General features: G+C 35.7%; 1 non-coding gene across 1 annotated transcript; it reads left to right on the top strand.

Annotated features, from left to right (window-relative positions):
- The first annotated feature begins 14,045 nt into the window (after positions 1 to 14,045).
- On the top strand, positions 14,046 to 14,171 carry LOC114008519 (small nucleolar RNA SNORA17). The gene has a single exon (XR_003550039.1). It is a non-coding gene; the product is annotated as a small nucleolar RNA SNORA17 (small nucleolar RNA).
- The last annotated feature ends 546 nt before the right edge of the window (positions 14,172 to 14,717 follow it).

Raw genomic sequence — 14,717 nt, 5'->3', positions numbered from 1 at the left:
AATTTTACAAATAATTAATTTTAAGAAATATTTATTTAATTTTATTTATTAGTATTAGTAGTGTCTGATTTGCTATAGGGCATGCATGTTTACCAGAATGAGACAGAGAGAGAGAAAGTGACAAAGCTAGCTACCAAGTCTAGGAGTAGAACCATGGTTGGCAATGTGGGAATCCAGCACCTTAACTTCTATGTCACCTGCTGGCCCCAATTGCCTATTTTTCTAAAGAACAAAATTATCCTTAATTCATGATGATATTGGCTCTCCTTTCAGTATTCTATTGAAACAACATTTACAATATAGGCAGTTTATTAAAAGTACATTGTTGGTGTGAGTTCATAAGTACGTGAACAATTTATTTCTGTATCATGCTTCATTGTGTATATCTAATTACTAAATAAACATGCATTTTAACTGGTAGATGTCATATTGTGTTTTTCATTAATGATAACTCTTGAATTCTTTGACTGTACATTCTACCTTTCGTTTTTCAAAATTGCATAGTACTAAAATAGAGGTTCATCTTTTTTTGGTGGGAGCATCCCAGTATGTAATTGCAGTCATTATGATATTAAGCTAACGTTACATATTTTTGTTTAATAATCTTGTCCATTTTGTGAAAAATATTTACCTATGCATTTGTAACATTCAGACAAACCTGTAAGAGTATGCATCTCTTCTTAAATCATCTTCATTTCTTGGTACATACTAAACTACTTTTAGAAAGCAAAGAGAGTTTACAAAGAATAAAAACAGGGGACAAGCAGATGGTGCAATGGTTACGTCACTGAACTCACATGTAGTCGACCACAGTTTGAGTCCCAGACCCAGTAACTTAAAACTCATGCCAGGCACATGTGTGTGCGTGCCCAAGATCCTGAGAGGAGCATGGAGGAGAAAGGATTGCGGCATGGCCAGCCTCTCAGAGGGGGTGATTTCTTGCTTTTGTCTCTTTGTCTCTTTCTATCTCTCTGGTAAGTGCATGCACTCTATAGCAAAAAAAAAAAAATTCTCAAGAAAAAATAAAAGAATAAAAATAGATCTCCTTCATAGTAAGCAAGTCAAAGCAGTTATGAAAAGTTTTTCCTCCCATGAGACAGCAAGAGTAAGAGAGAGAGACATGCATCCCCAAAAGAGATTTCATGCCACTCATCCCCAGCCTTAACCAGCTTGAATCACGAACATGTGGAACACCTGGCATATCCACAGTTGTCCCTGGGAAGTGAACTTGAGATCTATGCATATGGGTCCAGTTGCATTACTGCTGCACCATGAAGTAGTCCCATAAATTAAGGCATTTTCTAAAATAAACAAATGGCTACTTGTATTGCTTTAAAAATACTTTTTCTTCAGAAGTTTAGGTATCATCACTCATAATACACAATTTATCTAACTAGACATTTTCAGAGACTTATCCTGAGATTTCCTTGTGAGACTTACTCTGACTATCCAAAGTGATCCCAGAAGGAAGAGGCAGGAGGATTGTACATTCGAGGTCAGACTGAACAATGCAGAGACTGTCCCCCCAAAATGTAAAACATTCAAAAAAAAATAAAAGGGATAGTTTAAAAAATAAAACTGTAAAACTCTTGATTCTTTCCCTTTTCTAGTCTGTGTTTGTTCAGGAACAATTATCACCTTCTAAGATACTACAAAATTTACATAGCATTATGCTCTTTTGGTTATGTTATCTGTTGTCTAGAATATAAGGTACAGTGGGGCGGGCGGCTGTCTCTGATTTGGTTCTCCATGTCTCTAAGCACTTCACTAGTGTCTGATTCATAATGATGCTATACTGCAATATGTCTGTTGATATGGGTTCCACCATTGGAAATACTTAGTCATAGTGTATATACATTTAAAATATTTATTATTGAGCCAGTCAGTGATGTAGAGGTTAAGGTGGCTTGATCATATGTGGTCAGTTAAGTACTGGACACAGCAGCTTGACACACGCTGGGTGCATGTACGTGCATGCCTGCTATCCTGAAAGGAGAAATAGAGAAGAGATTGTAGGGTGACCATGCCCCACAGGGGGCGCTTTCTCCCTTTCTCTCTCTTTCTTTGAAGAGCGCACGTACATCGGGCAAAAACGTTTAAAAAATATCATTATTATTTTGCAAGTATTTTAAATTTTGGAATCAATTCCCAGAATTCTTTTTTTTTTTTTTGAGAGATTTTCACTGTAGGGCGCGTGCGCTCGCCAGACAGACAGAGAGAGACATAGAGACAGAAAGCGAGAAATCACCCCCCAGGGGGGATGGTCACGCCGCAATCCCTTCTCCTCCATTCTCCTCTCGGGATCTTGGGCACACACGCACACGCGCTCGGCGTGAGTTTTAAGCCACCGGGTCCGGGACACGAACCGCGGTCGACTACGTGGGAGTCCAGCGACATAGCCATTACGCTAACTGCTGGTTCCCCAATTCCCAGAATACTTTTGTGTAAGTTCATTTGTGTTTTCTTTTTCTTTTTCTTTTTTCTTTTTTTTTTTTTTTTTGGCCAGCAGAACACGCAGAATTGTTAAGCCAACACAGAACTTAAGATTTGAGCACCATTTGAAGTTTAGACCAACTGTTTTTCAAGAAGATTGTTGATATGGTTTAGGTTCAGAAGTAGGTTTTTGGGGTTATTATACATTGATTCTATATTCCTTTTAATTATTCCTTCTTATTCAATACGCTGATACTGTCTTACATACAGCAGTTGTTCAATAAGCTCCATTGAATAACTGAAAACTGATGATTTGCCCTTAGCAAGTAAGTTCTCATTAAAAACAGCCACAGGTGGGACCAGCGGGTGGTGTGGTGGTTAAGGCACTGGATGATTCCTCATGGCTGACCACAGTTGATGTCCTGGACCTGGTGGCTTGCTTTCTCAACTTCTCTCTCTCTCTCTCTTTCTGTGTCTCTCTGTTCAAATTAAAAATGAATGAATGAATAAATAAAGTGAAGTAAATAATAACAAAACAAAACAAAACAAAACCAACAACCACAACTTATAATAGCCAAATGATTAGGTTCTTCTGACTAAATGTATCTTGGTAATACGTTTATAGGATTTGAGTGTTTTTGTTTGTTTTTCCTTCATATTCAAGTGCTACCCTGTTCCATGAAATCTCTCCATTCGTCTTGTCTCATTCCTTTATACGAAACTAATGATGTAATGTTTTAAAAGAACATCACTTTGTTTTCTTAAAACTACCATGTTTTCTTAGACTACACATATAATCCTGAAACTTTAACTTGAGAAACTTCTTTATATACTACAGGCCATCTCTCTTTCACTTGACATATTTGTTGGCCATATTTGGGAAATGACAAATTTGCTAAATGCATTGACAGGAAGAAATTACAATGACCACATTAATAAGCACTTCGTTGGGTTTTTAAACCAGCAGAGCGTCAGCACTTTCCTCTACCTCTGGCAGAAATACATCAAGCACAACGTATTTCTGATGTCAAAAGTCAGCAAGTTTTGGTATTTGTTGGTTAGTAGAGGGGAGGCAGTGATGAGCCCATTATCCAAGTGTGATTTACCACTGAGGATGAAACCTACCAACATCAAAACTTCACAGCCAAAGAGAAATGAACTCCTAGAATAGAGGTGCTGTATCAGAACAAAAGTGACTCTGGCAGAATCTGTCTCCAGATTCCAGAATCTGCCCAAGGCAAATTAGCATATGAATTTTCCTCAGTGTGGCTTCCCAGTCCCATAGACGATTATGATTCTAAGTTACCTCAAGTCACAGTATATTTTAAAAATCACTTCTAAATAGACCTAGAGTAATTAAGTGTTTTTGAAAGGCTGGAATAGTTATGATTTATATAGAAACATTATGAACTAAAGCATTTTCAGAAGCTCAAATGTTATATTCTGCGAACCTGTTGGAACCTAAATGCTGCAGGTGCTTCTTTGAAAAATGACATTTCCATCATCTACCTGACAAGCACAGCTGAAATATCGAAGGTATAAACATTCTACTCCTCTGTGCCAGCTGCTGTTTTTCTGGAAACAGCAAGAGTTGATAAAGCAAGGTAAATGTACTTAACTTGAAACTATGAGATTTTGAATATATTATTACATGGATATTTAGAGCTATCTGTTGATACAGAGATTTTAAAGTTTATTTTTATTATTTAACCCATATATAGTCACATTCAGATAAAATCGAATACTATTAAATGACTAAATAGTATTCGACTGTGTTGTCACTTTAATCCTGCATGATGTAAAATAAGGATGGAATATAAAATGAGGTACATTTATCAAAAATGTTACTGACGATGTTCAAAATATTTTAAAAAATATGGAAGGGCCAGTCAGTAGCATAGTGGTTAAAGTAGCTGAATATCACATGGCTGGCTGTGTGGACTGAGTCCTGGCCCCAGTGATTTGAAAAACATGCCAGCTGTGTGTGTGTGCCCAAAACCCCTAGAGGAGGATGAAGCAGAAGAGAATGTGGCCAGAGAGAAAGCACTGGCTACCTGTCCTGTGGGGTACTTTTTCTGTCTTTCTCTGGCAAGTGCATATTCCCTTTAGTGGAAAAAATATGGATAAAGTTTTTCTTGCTTCAATTTAGCAATATCTAAAAACAAAGGTGAATATTATTTGTTTAGTCTAAAAAAAACCCCTAACTTTAGTTTGTATTATTTATCCAAATTATTGGAATTAGAAAATCAAATTTAGGTTTGGACTTATGTTAATGGATTCTAAAATCTCTTCTTATCTCGTTTTGGTATTCTAACACACAGTTGGTACATGCAAAAAAGTCATGGAATGGCTTCTCATGCAAAATAGTAGCTAAAGATGGAGTAGTCTTCTTATGTATGATGTATAAGTGTGAGATACAGAATATAATACTTGAAATATTTTCACTCTTTTTCATATGTTTTCCTATACTTGGAATTCATAAAACAATAGTAATTTTATATCAGTGAATGATTAAAACATAACTTTGTTATTCTTTTATTGTGTAAGACCCAATAAGGTCATCAGGGAATGATTAAAATAAAACTCTGTAGTTCTTTCATTGTGTAAGAGACAATGAGGTTTAAAATAAGCATTTTCTAGACCCTAAGATCATATCTCTTAGCCACAAATTTCTAACCACATCATTAGAAGATAAACTATGCCCGTTACCAATGCACCATTTTTTTTTTTTTTGTATTTGTTTATATGCCTATTGATCTCTTCCATGAGAGGGAGAAACAGAGGCAGGCTTCCTCAGCAGGATCTTCATGCAGTGAGGGAGCCAAGCATTTTTAAATATTGCTTTAACTCAGATTCTTCAGAGATAATTGTTAACAGCAATGTGTATTTCAAGAGTATCCTAAAGCCTGGATGGATTAACTTGAATTTTAAAGATAGAGTACTACCAAAGACATGCTGAGATAACAAGAGTCCACATTATCATCAGCTCTTACTGAGTGAGTCAATCTTTGTAATAATTCAAGGCTTTTCTCCCTCGACAAGACACTATATGTATCCATCTCATCATTTTTGAGAGTGAATTGATGCTGCTGTCTTTTAACTGGTAATCTAGAAGAATATTAATAGTGTATTAAAGCATTTCAATTTTCTCAAAACTGTGCACATTAATATTTTTTACATATTGAAATAAAAGGTGTATACTATGAAAAAAATTAACATGCAGATACATTTTTCCTGTGTTATACAATCATTAGTGACTATGTTCAACATATTTTAATAATAGGATGGCGATTATTATTTTATAAAATAAAAAGTAAGCGGACTGGCAATTAATTTTCTTTTTCTTCTAGTTATTATCATTCCATCTACTTCTGGAAATTCTTGAAGTTAATATTTCTCTGCAATCTTGATTCTGTCCATTGGGCCATAGTAAGTGATACCCAGGATCCCAGAACAACTGCCTGTCCTGTTGGAAAAAGCATATCTCTCAACAGAAGGAGTAGAACATCAGTCAGATTCTACATGGGCTGTTACTTTTCAAATCAATTTAATTTTATTAGGAATAAATATCATAAGACTTCTACTTTTTTTGATTTTTTCATGTTTTAATTTTTATTAAGATCTATTTATTGCTTTATTTCTCTTTTATGTTATTTTTTTCCCCTTTACTTCAATTCCTAGGCACAATATTTAGATCCCTCTCTTGAAAACTGAAATACTGTTGGGCTAGTAGGTGGTATGGTGGAGCCCACATAGCTGACTCCAGAAGTTGAGTCTTGGACTTGGCAGCTTGAAAAACACACTAGGTGCACGTGCATGTGTGTCTAAAATCTTAGGAGGAAAGTAGAGGAAGAGGGACTGCAGGGTGGCCATTCCCCCAGGGGGGAGGGCATGATTTCTTACTTTCTCTTCCTGTTTCTCTCTGCTGAGCACAAATGCCTTGTAGCAAAAAGCTTAAACATAAATAAATAAATAAATTGTTGCCTATCTCTAGACTGAATATATTTTTAAAATGCTATATTGTAAATCATGGGGTTGTTAGAAAATACACATGACAACTTTTCATTCTCATCCAATGTTATTATGTTTTAAATTCGACATATGGCCCAGTCAATGATAAATTGATTTTCTCTCTACTCTATGATGACCTTGTTTGAACATATGGTTGAGCCAGATAGGTTAGATGGCAGGCAGTGACAGGTTAACCCCTGAACTATGATTACCTAGCTACTAAGTAATAGAACTGAAACAACTCAAACTTAACAGTTTTACATGTTGCTCTTTATCTTGTATTGAAACCCCTTCAAGGTCAATATATTCCAATATATTCCAAACCAGTACTGGGCTTTTCTTTCTCTAGGACAATATGATTACTTTTTTTTTTTTTTTTTTTTAGAGATTTTTGCTATAGGGTGCGTGCGCTTGCCACACAGCCAGAGACATTGAGACAGAAAGCGAGAAATCACCCCCCAGGGCGGATGGTCACACTGCAATCCCTTCTCCTCCATTCTCCTCTCGGGATCTTGGGCACGCACGCACACGCACCCGGCCTGAGTTTTAGGCCACTAAGTCCGGGCTGTGAACTGCGGTCGACCACGTGGTAGTCCAGCGACATAGCCATTACGCTAATTGCTGGTTTCCAATTACTTTTTTCCTTCAAAAACCTGGTGAGAAGAGTTGTATACTGTAGCAGAAAATGCAATAAATACAGGCCAGCCAGTGGTGGCTTGATCCCACAGGGCTGACTGTGGGGTTCAGATCCTATAACCAGAGGCTCAAGGAACATGGCAGGTACACGTTTGCATACCCTAAATCCCAAATGCTGGAGGAAATAGAGGACAAGGGATTGTAGAGGGGCCATCCCTTATGGGGTATACTGTCACACTTTCCCCTCTCTTTCTCTCAGTCTCCCTGGCAAATGCATGAGCCCTCTGGCAAATTTAAAAAAAAAAAAAAAAAGAGAGAAAGAAAGAGCGAAAAAACAAATATTAATGAAATTAATTAAATACTTATGCTAATAAACATGACTAACAAAATATAATTTATTTACATATGATTTTATTATAAAAATTATTAATCATCTGGTTTACTCATCAAATTACCATAGATTGTTTTACAGTGGACAAACTAAAGATTCGAAAATTTTATTTTACCAAAGATACAATGTAAGTGGAAGGAGTCATTCCTCCTGGATTCGTATCTAATAGCCTTCTATTGCCAAAAAGTTATTTGATTTGCTTCTTATATGAAGTAAAATATTTTTTAAAAGTTTAAATATTATTGGGAATTACAAATAGCAGATCAAAAATTCTATAGCTTATATTATAGTAATCACCTAAGTTCAATTTATAATATTTGCCTTAATCCTAACTTAATGATTCATTCCATTATGTACATATTTTATGAAATTGAGAGTGTTTGTAGGATTTTATTTTTAATATTAATAGCTAAAGAAAACCTTAGAAATTGACCACAATAAAAATGAACATGGGCTTGTTTCCTAATTCTTTACCTTATTAAGAGTTTAATTTTGTTGCTACTCTTAGAATTAAACAGAAGGAAGAATAATGAAGAAAAATAAATTTTATTTTTTGACTCTTATAGTTTTAATGTTTAACTGTATTTTATCAATTGATAAAACTGAAACTATTGTTCCTTCTTGAGAATAAATTAAATATAAATTTAAAATTTTAGAAAATACATAAAATGAGACCAGTGAATGACACAATGTTTACATCACTGGACTCCCAAGTAGTTGACCGCAGTTTGAATCCTGGACCTGTAGCTCACACAGGCCGTGTGTGTGTGTGCATGCCCAGGATCCTGATAGGAGAATGGAAGAGAAGGGATTGCAGTGTGGCCATCCTCCCTTGGGGGGTGATTTCTCGCTGTCTCTCTGGCGCGTGTACATGCCCTATAGCAAAACTCTCCTAAAAAAAAAAAAGAAAATGCATAAAATACAATTTTTCTTGGGGGTGGGGTGGGTGTTGCCATAGGGCAAATATACTTGCTGGAGAGAAACAGAGAAAGATAGGAGGGAATATGAGAAATCTCCCATAGAGTAGGGATGGCCAGGCCATGATCCCTTCTCCTCCATTTTTCTCTCAGGATTTTGGGCACACATGCACATGTACTCGGTGTGATTTTCAATCCTTGTGTCTGGTACTCAAATCATAGTTGGAGTCCAGCATCTTAACCAGCACACTACTTGCTAGATCTAATTTATCAGTTTTGACCACCAAAACAATAATTAATATCTAATTTAATTTAAACAGAAAAGACTCTCTATGTGGTGTTTGGGACTGGCTTGAATGTAATTTCCGTGAGAGAAAGTAGTGGGTCAATTTTGTCCAAGTTTTAGACAATATCTCATGCTTAGGAGGAATTATTAAATATTTGCTGAATGAATTAAAAAAAAACACAATTTAAAATTATTTCATTAAAGGCTGGCAGATAGCATATTGGTTAAGATGCTGGACTCCTGGGACCAGCAGATGGTGTAATGGTTATGTCGCTGGACTCCCACGTAGTTCAAGTCCTTGACCAGTGGCTTTAAACACACGTCGGGTGTATGTGCGTGCATGCCCAAGATCCCAAGAGGAGAATAGAGAAGAAAGGATTGCAGTGTGACCATCACTCCTGGAGTGGGGTGATTTCTCTCTTTCAGTGTCTCTATTTGTCTCTTTCATGAGCAGACACACCCTATAGCAAAAATCTCTCTCAAAAAAAAAAAAAAAAGCTCTGGACTCCCACATGGTCAACTGTGATTTGAGTCCTGGACCTGGTGGCTTTCTTTCTTTCTCATCCCATTCCATCTCTCTCTGGAGAATTAAAGTGATAATAACAATAATGAATAAAATTAAATAATTCTTTAAAATATATCATTAAAACTAAATGTCAATGTATGAAGAATATGCTATGTTATGAGCATATTATATTTACATATAATATTTTGCATTGTGTAATATGCACTTTCTCTCATCCATTGGGGAATGAAACAACAAATTACTCAATTAGAAGAAGCAATCAAAAGCATTGAAAAGTAAAAACCAGATTTGAGTAGAGTAGGAAAGTACTGGTAGGTAGTCTCTTTCTAGCCCAATTTAAAGTGCTATAAAGTAATTCTTTAATGTATGTGTCTTTAACTGTAGCCTTTATCTAGTTAGTGGTGGTAATTATAGCATCTAACTAAAGAATCTGAGTTCTGTAGTAAGTAGGTCAATATCATCAGGCACATCTGGAAATCTATAGGCGAGAATGGCCATTCCACATATCACATTATTTGCCTTATACCCTACAAGTAATTGTGTAACATATAGAATGAGAATCAAATCCCTGATCCAATTTGAATATCTTATTTGACATGTAAAATCTCATAGATGTCAATCAAGACTACCAATTAGGGCCGGGATTAATAATAATTAATGTAGAAAGAATGACTTCAGGCATGACAGTATGAGGAGTTTGTTGGCCCTCTCTCTAGTGAAACTAGTGGAAAATAAGAAAATGAAAGTTTATGTGAATGATTCTAAGGCCAGACAACAAATAAAAATATATCTATTTAAGAAGTCTGTGAAAATTCAGTAAGAAAGTTGAGAGTCTGTGGTATTTAAGTCAATATCAATCCTTTTTCTACATGTAGGTCAGCATGGCAAAGACTCTGGACTGCTATAACTAAAATCAAAACTCTCTTTAGTCACCAATTGGAAAGCTTTTTTTCACAGAATTTTTGTCTCATTTTGTCCCAACTACTTGCTGCTGAGGTTGTGGCTTAGATGAACTTAGCTGAGAATGAGTTCTCCTCTTCCATTCAACCATCACTCATAAGTTGAAGATGCTTCCTTTTATGTGGTGCACTGGGAGTATAAGGGCCATGATTACCCTTGACCTGGCTTGGAAGACTGTGGTTCCATGCCAGGAGAGACATTCTGAGAATGGCAGCCAATTTCTCTCCCTATACCAAACATTAGGCTCCTGGCAGAGGTGCCACTCACCGAACAGCTTGTCAATGTCCTAGCTCCAGCCCTAGGGCTCTAGTTTAGAGATTTTTGCTTGTTTGGAGAGAGAAGCAAGTTATGAAATTGAAATTCTAAAATGTCATACAGAAGGAATTAACTTCATTTGCATCAGAGTATGAAGAAATTCAAGCTTAGTAGTGCTGTCAAGAACAGGGCAGATTGTGGTGAAAAGTAATTGGGAAGATACTTAAGTTATGGGCTAAATTATAAGTTGTCTAGTTTTCAGGAGAGAACTGGGAAATAGGAGAGCTGGGAAGAGCCTTCTTAGGGTCAGAACAAATATCAAACACAGCCTTCAAAAACTTTCCCATCAAAGAATTTAGAATTTCATGGGATTCTCGAAGATCCTTTAAGAATCTAACCAAGTTGCATTAGACTCTATAAACTTTATAGAATCTAAGGCCATTATTGAAAATAACAAAGCAATAAGTGGTAATTAATGGAGTTTAACAGCTGGGCATCGTCATAGAAAGAGGAAAGGAGCCCTACTAAAAACCACTGTCATTTCAGGGTGACTGAGGGCATACTGAAAGCTGTGCCTACCAGAAAACAGCATAGGCTAAAACTTTGAGTGTACGTATTGTGGATGTGTATATTTATACATTCAGTCACACATTTTAGTAAACAAGCAAAGGTCAATAAAACTCCCCTTGAGGCTGGGCACCAATAACCAGTTTTGCTACAATGTATTATCTAAAGTATCCAATTTCCAGCTGCTATAACCACAACAAAGTATGAGGCATACAAAGAAACAAACTGAAATAATGGCTAAAACCTTCTCAAATTTATTGTAAAATAATAATATCCTTATTTCAAAAGTTAATCAGACTGAGTAAGAGAAGTGACACAAATAGGTCCACAAATGGTCATAAAAAAGATCCAGAAATAGGTTGTAATTGTTATGGTTTGGACCATAGTTTGTCCAACACATTTATGTTTTGGAATCTGATGCCAGAAGGTGGTGATTAGATCATGGAGGTGCTGGCCTCATGAAGGACCAATGCTATCTCACGAAAGACTGAATGATTCTAACTCTTCAAAGAGTTAGTTCTGATAGATGGTCATACAAGACCTACAGCTCCTTCCCCTCTTCCTTTCAGCACTTGCCACCACTTTTTGAGCATCTGACAGCTAGGATGTGATATAAACCAGCCTGAATCCAGGGACACATCTTTGAACTTTCTAATCACCAGAATCATAAGTCAAATAAGCCTCTATTCATTATAAATCACCCCAGTCTCAGCTATTTCTGTTACCAAACCAATAATGGACTAATATAGTAAAAATGCTCCAGTCAAAGACAAGGAAAACATCTGGAAAGGAGCGAAGGAAAAATGACATGTAACTTGCAAGGAGTTCCCAAGAGCACTGAGATTATCAGAAGGGTTAATGTATGAAGGACGTTGAGATAGCTGTAGGCATATATAGAAGAGAATGGAGGAGAAAGGATTGCAGGTGGCCATCCCCCCTCGGGGGTGATTTCTTGCTTCTTGCTTTCTGTCTCTCTGTCTCTCTTTCTGGTCAGCGCACACGCCCTATAGTAAAAACCTCTCAAAACAAAAACAAAAACAAACAAAAAACTTGTGGACAAATACTTCTGGATACTTTAAAGAGTACCCATTTTATCCTGACATTATTTACACTTCAGAGATGAGCTATAGGCATCTTTATATAGTAAATTGACATTACCTAGTGGGAACAAAAAACCTAGGTATTTCTTTCTTTCCAAAGTCCCTAAATATTGCCGCATCATTTAACTTATTCTTGACATTCTGACCTTTTCCCCTTTAATAACGGTCATCTATTACCAGCAGCAATCTCACATCAATGCTTTCTCTGCCACAATGCCAGAAAAAAATTTAATCCAAAGTTTCATTGTTTTAAGAGTAATAGTTACAATTCTTTAAATGATATAGCTCTTCTTGAGCTTTCATTTATGAAACAATGCTGTCTTTCTAAGGTAATATTTCCACTTCAGTATAGTCAACAATGAAAACTGGTTAAGAAATGTCACAATGTTCTTCAAACTCTTTACTTTTTGTCAGAATATTTGCTTTTGGTTTTAGATCAAAATAATGCTTGTGGGATGAATTACCATTTTCTAGAACAAAAATTCAGAATTTTCTTGTTGATAATTCTACAAACAAGTCTTAATGAAAGTGTAAATAATTGGCAAAGTTAGATGCCTGATATACGAGGGACTTCAAAGACTTCAAGAAAAATATCTATTATAAAAAAATGCATAGATTTCAAAATTCTTTTGCACCAAAACAAACAAAACAACGCATGGATTTCAAAATTCTTTTGTGCCAAAAAAGCTTGTACATTAACTCCATTTTTCTATACTCTTTCTGAAGTCTCCTCATATTTCCTTTCACTCTTATTAGAATACCGGCTAATATACATTTTTTTAAAAAAATAATAAATAGGAAAACATTAAATAATGTGGAAAAAATTATGGGAGTGAATGTTTAAAAATGTACATTAACTTCAATATTTATATGTGCCTGTATTATTTTAATTCACAACTGTGAAATGTGCATATAATACATGTGAACTAGAATAACAGTGTATCTGAACACAGGGACAAATGACAGGAATAGATTAGAGGCTTACCCTTTCATTCTCCAGTTAGGGGCATGATACCTACTTATTTCAGAAACTAGAATATGAACTATCCAATCACAAAATAGGAAACAGGACAATTGAATATTTGCCCAAGTCATCAATACATAAAGAGCCATAAAATATTGCTGTGTATTAGAGTATCATGCAACTGAAGGATTAAAAAAAAGAAGACAGTTTTCAGATTTCTTTCTATACTTTATGTGAGCCTCCAGAAAGTTAGGAGTAAAAGAGTAGAGGAGAAGAAATAACAAAGAACTACAAGAGACATTTCTTAAAAAAAAAAATATATATATATATATGTAAATTTTCCAGATGGAAAAGTCTATTGTAAGTTGATTTAATTTCTTTAAAAAAATGCAGATTTACATAATTATGTTGAACATTTAGAAATTTATAGTAGAGAAATCTTTCAGAAAATGTTTCCAGAGCTTTATAAAGTAATATACAATATTAACTACAAATAAATTTTAGTTTAAGTGTAAATTTCTCCTTTTTTGGAGAGGTTTTTTCGCTATAGGGCATGTGCGCTCGCCAGACAGACAGAGAGAGACAGAGAGACAGAAAGCGAGAAATCACCTCCCGGGGGGATGGTGACGCCACAATTCCTTCTCCTCCATTCTCCTCTCGGGATCTTGGGCACGCACCCACACGCGCCCAGCGTGAGTTTTAAGTCACCGGGTCTGGGATGCGAACCGTGGTCGACTACGTTGGAGTCCAGCGACATAGCCATTACGCAAACTGATGGTTCCCAAGTGTAAATTTCTCGAAATCAACGAATTAGGCTAGAAATCAGCAGACTAATACTTTGGAAAATTCTTTTAAAATCTAGAATTTAAACTAGCCAAAATACTAGGCAAATGAAATGGTGAAATTAAAAAAAAAAAAAGTTAATTAGGCAGTGGTATACAAAGTTATAATCAGAATTGCCAGAACTCTTGAACCCAACAGATCTTCATTAATCACCAAGATGATGAGGCATTGTAGATGTGGCTGCTATGTCATAGTTGTGTCAGTAGTGGGCAAGGAGCAGAGAGTCTATGTCTACGCTGTGTTCCAACCCATGGACATTTGAATGATTAGTAGCCTGACGCTTAAAAAAGGAAAATATATATGCAAAGTAAAATATATATGGGAAAAAAATTAAGAACTTTACAATGATATCAAAAGTTATAATATGTTCATAATTGAAAAAAACCAGAATAAAATAGAGAGTAAGTGAGAAGAAATATTTGAAGTAATAATGGCTGGAAGACCCATATGAGATAAATATAAAGCTACTGTGATCAATACAGCATGGTACTGGCAAAATAATAGAGACACTGATCAATAGATTAGTAGTCTAGAAATAAAAAAATACAAATATACTCAGCTGATTTTTATAAGCACATTTTAACTGAAAAAGAGTAATATTTTCTACATTGTGCTGAGATAATTGAATATCTTATACACAGACTTTACAACCCACTCAAAATAAACTTGTAATTAAAATGTAAAACTTGGGACCAGCAGATGGCATGTTGTTTACATCACTAGACTCCCACATGCTCAACAGCTTTTTGAATCCCAGACCCAGTGGCTTAAAACTCACACTGAGGGCATGTGCGTGCATGCCTCAAATCCAGAGAGGATAATGGAGGA

The sequence above is a fragment of the Tupaia chinensis genome, unplaced genomic scaffold, assembly GCF_000334495.1.
Source record: "Tupaia chinensis unplaced genomic scaffold, TupChi_1.0 Scaffold000350_1, whole genome shotgun sequence".
NCBI lineage: Eukaryota > Metazoa > Chordata > Mammalia > Scandentia > Tupaiidae > Tupaia > Tupaia belangeri.
Note: the sequence above shows the minus strand (reverse complement) of the source record. Positions and strands in the feature narration are given on the sequence as shown.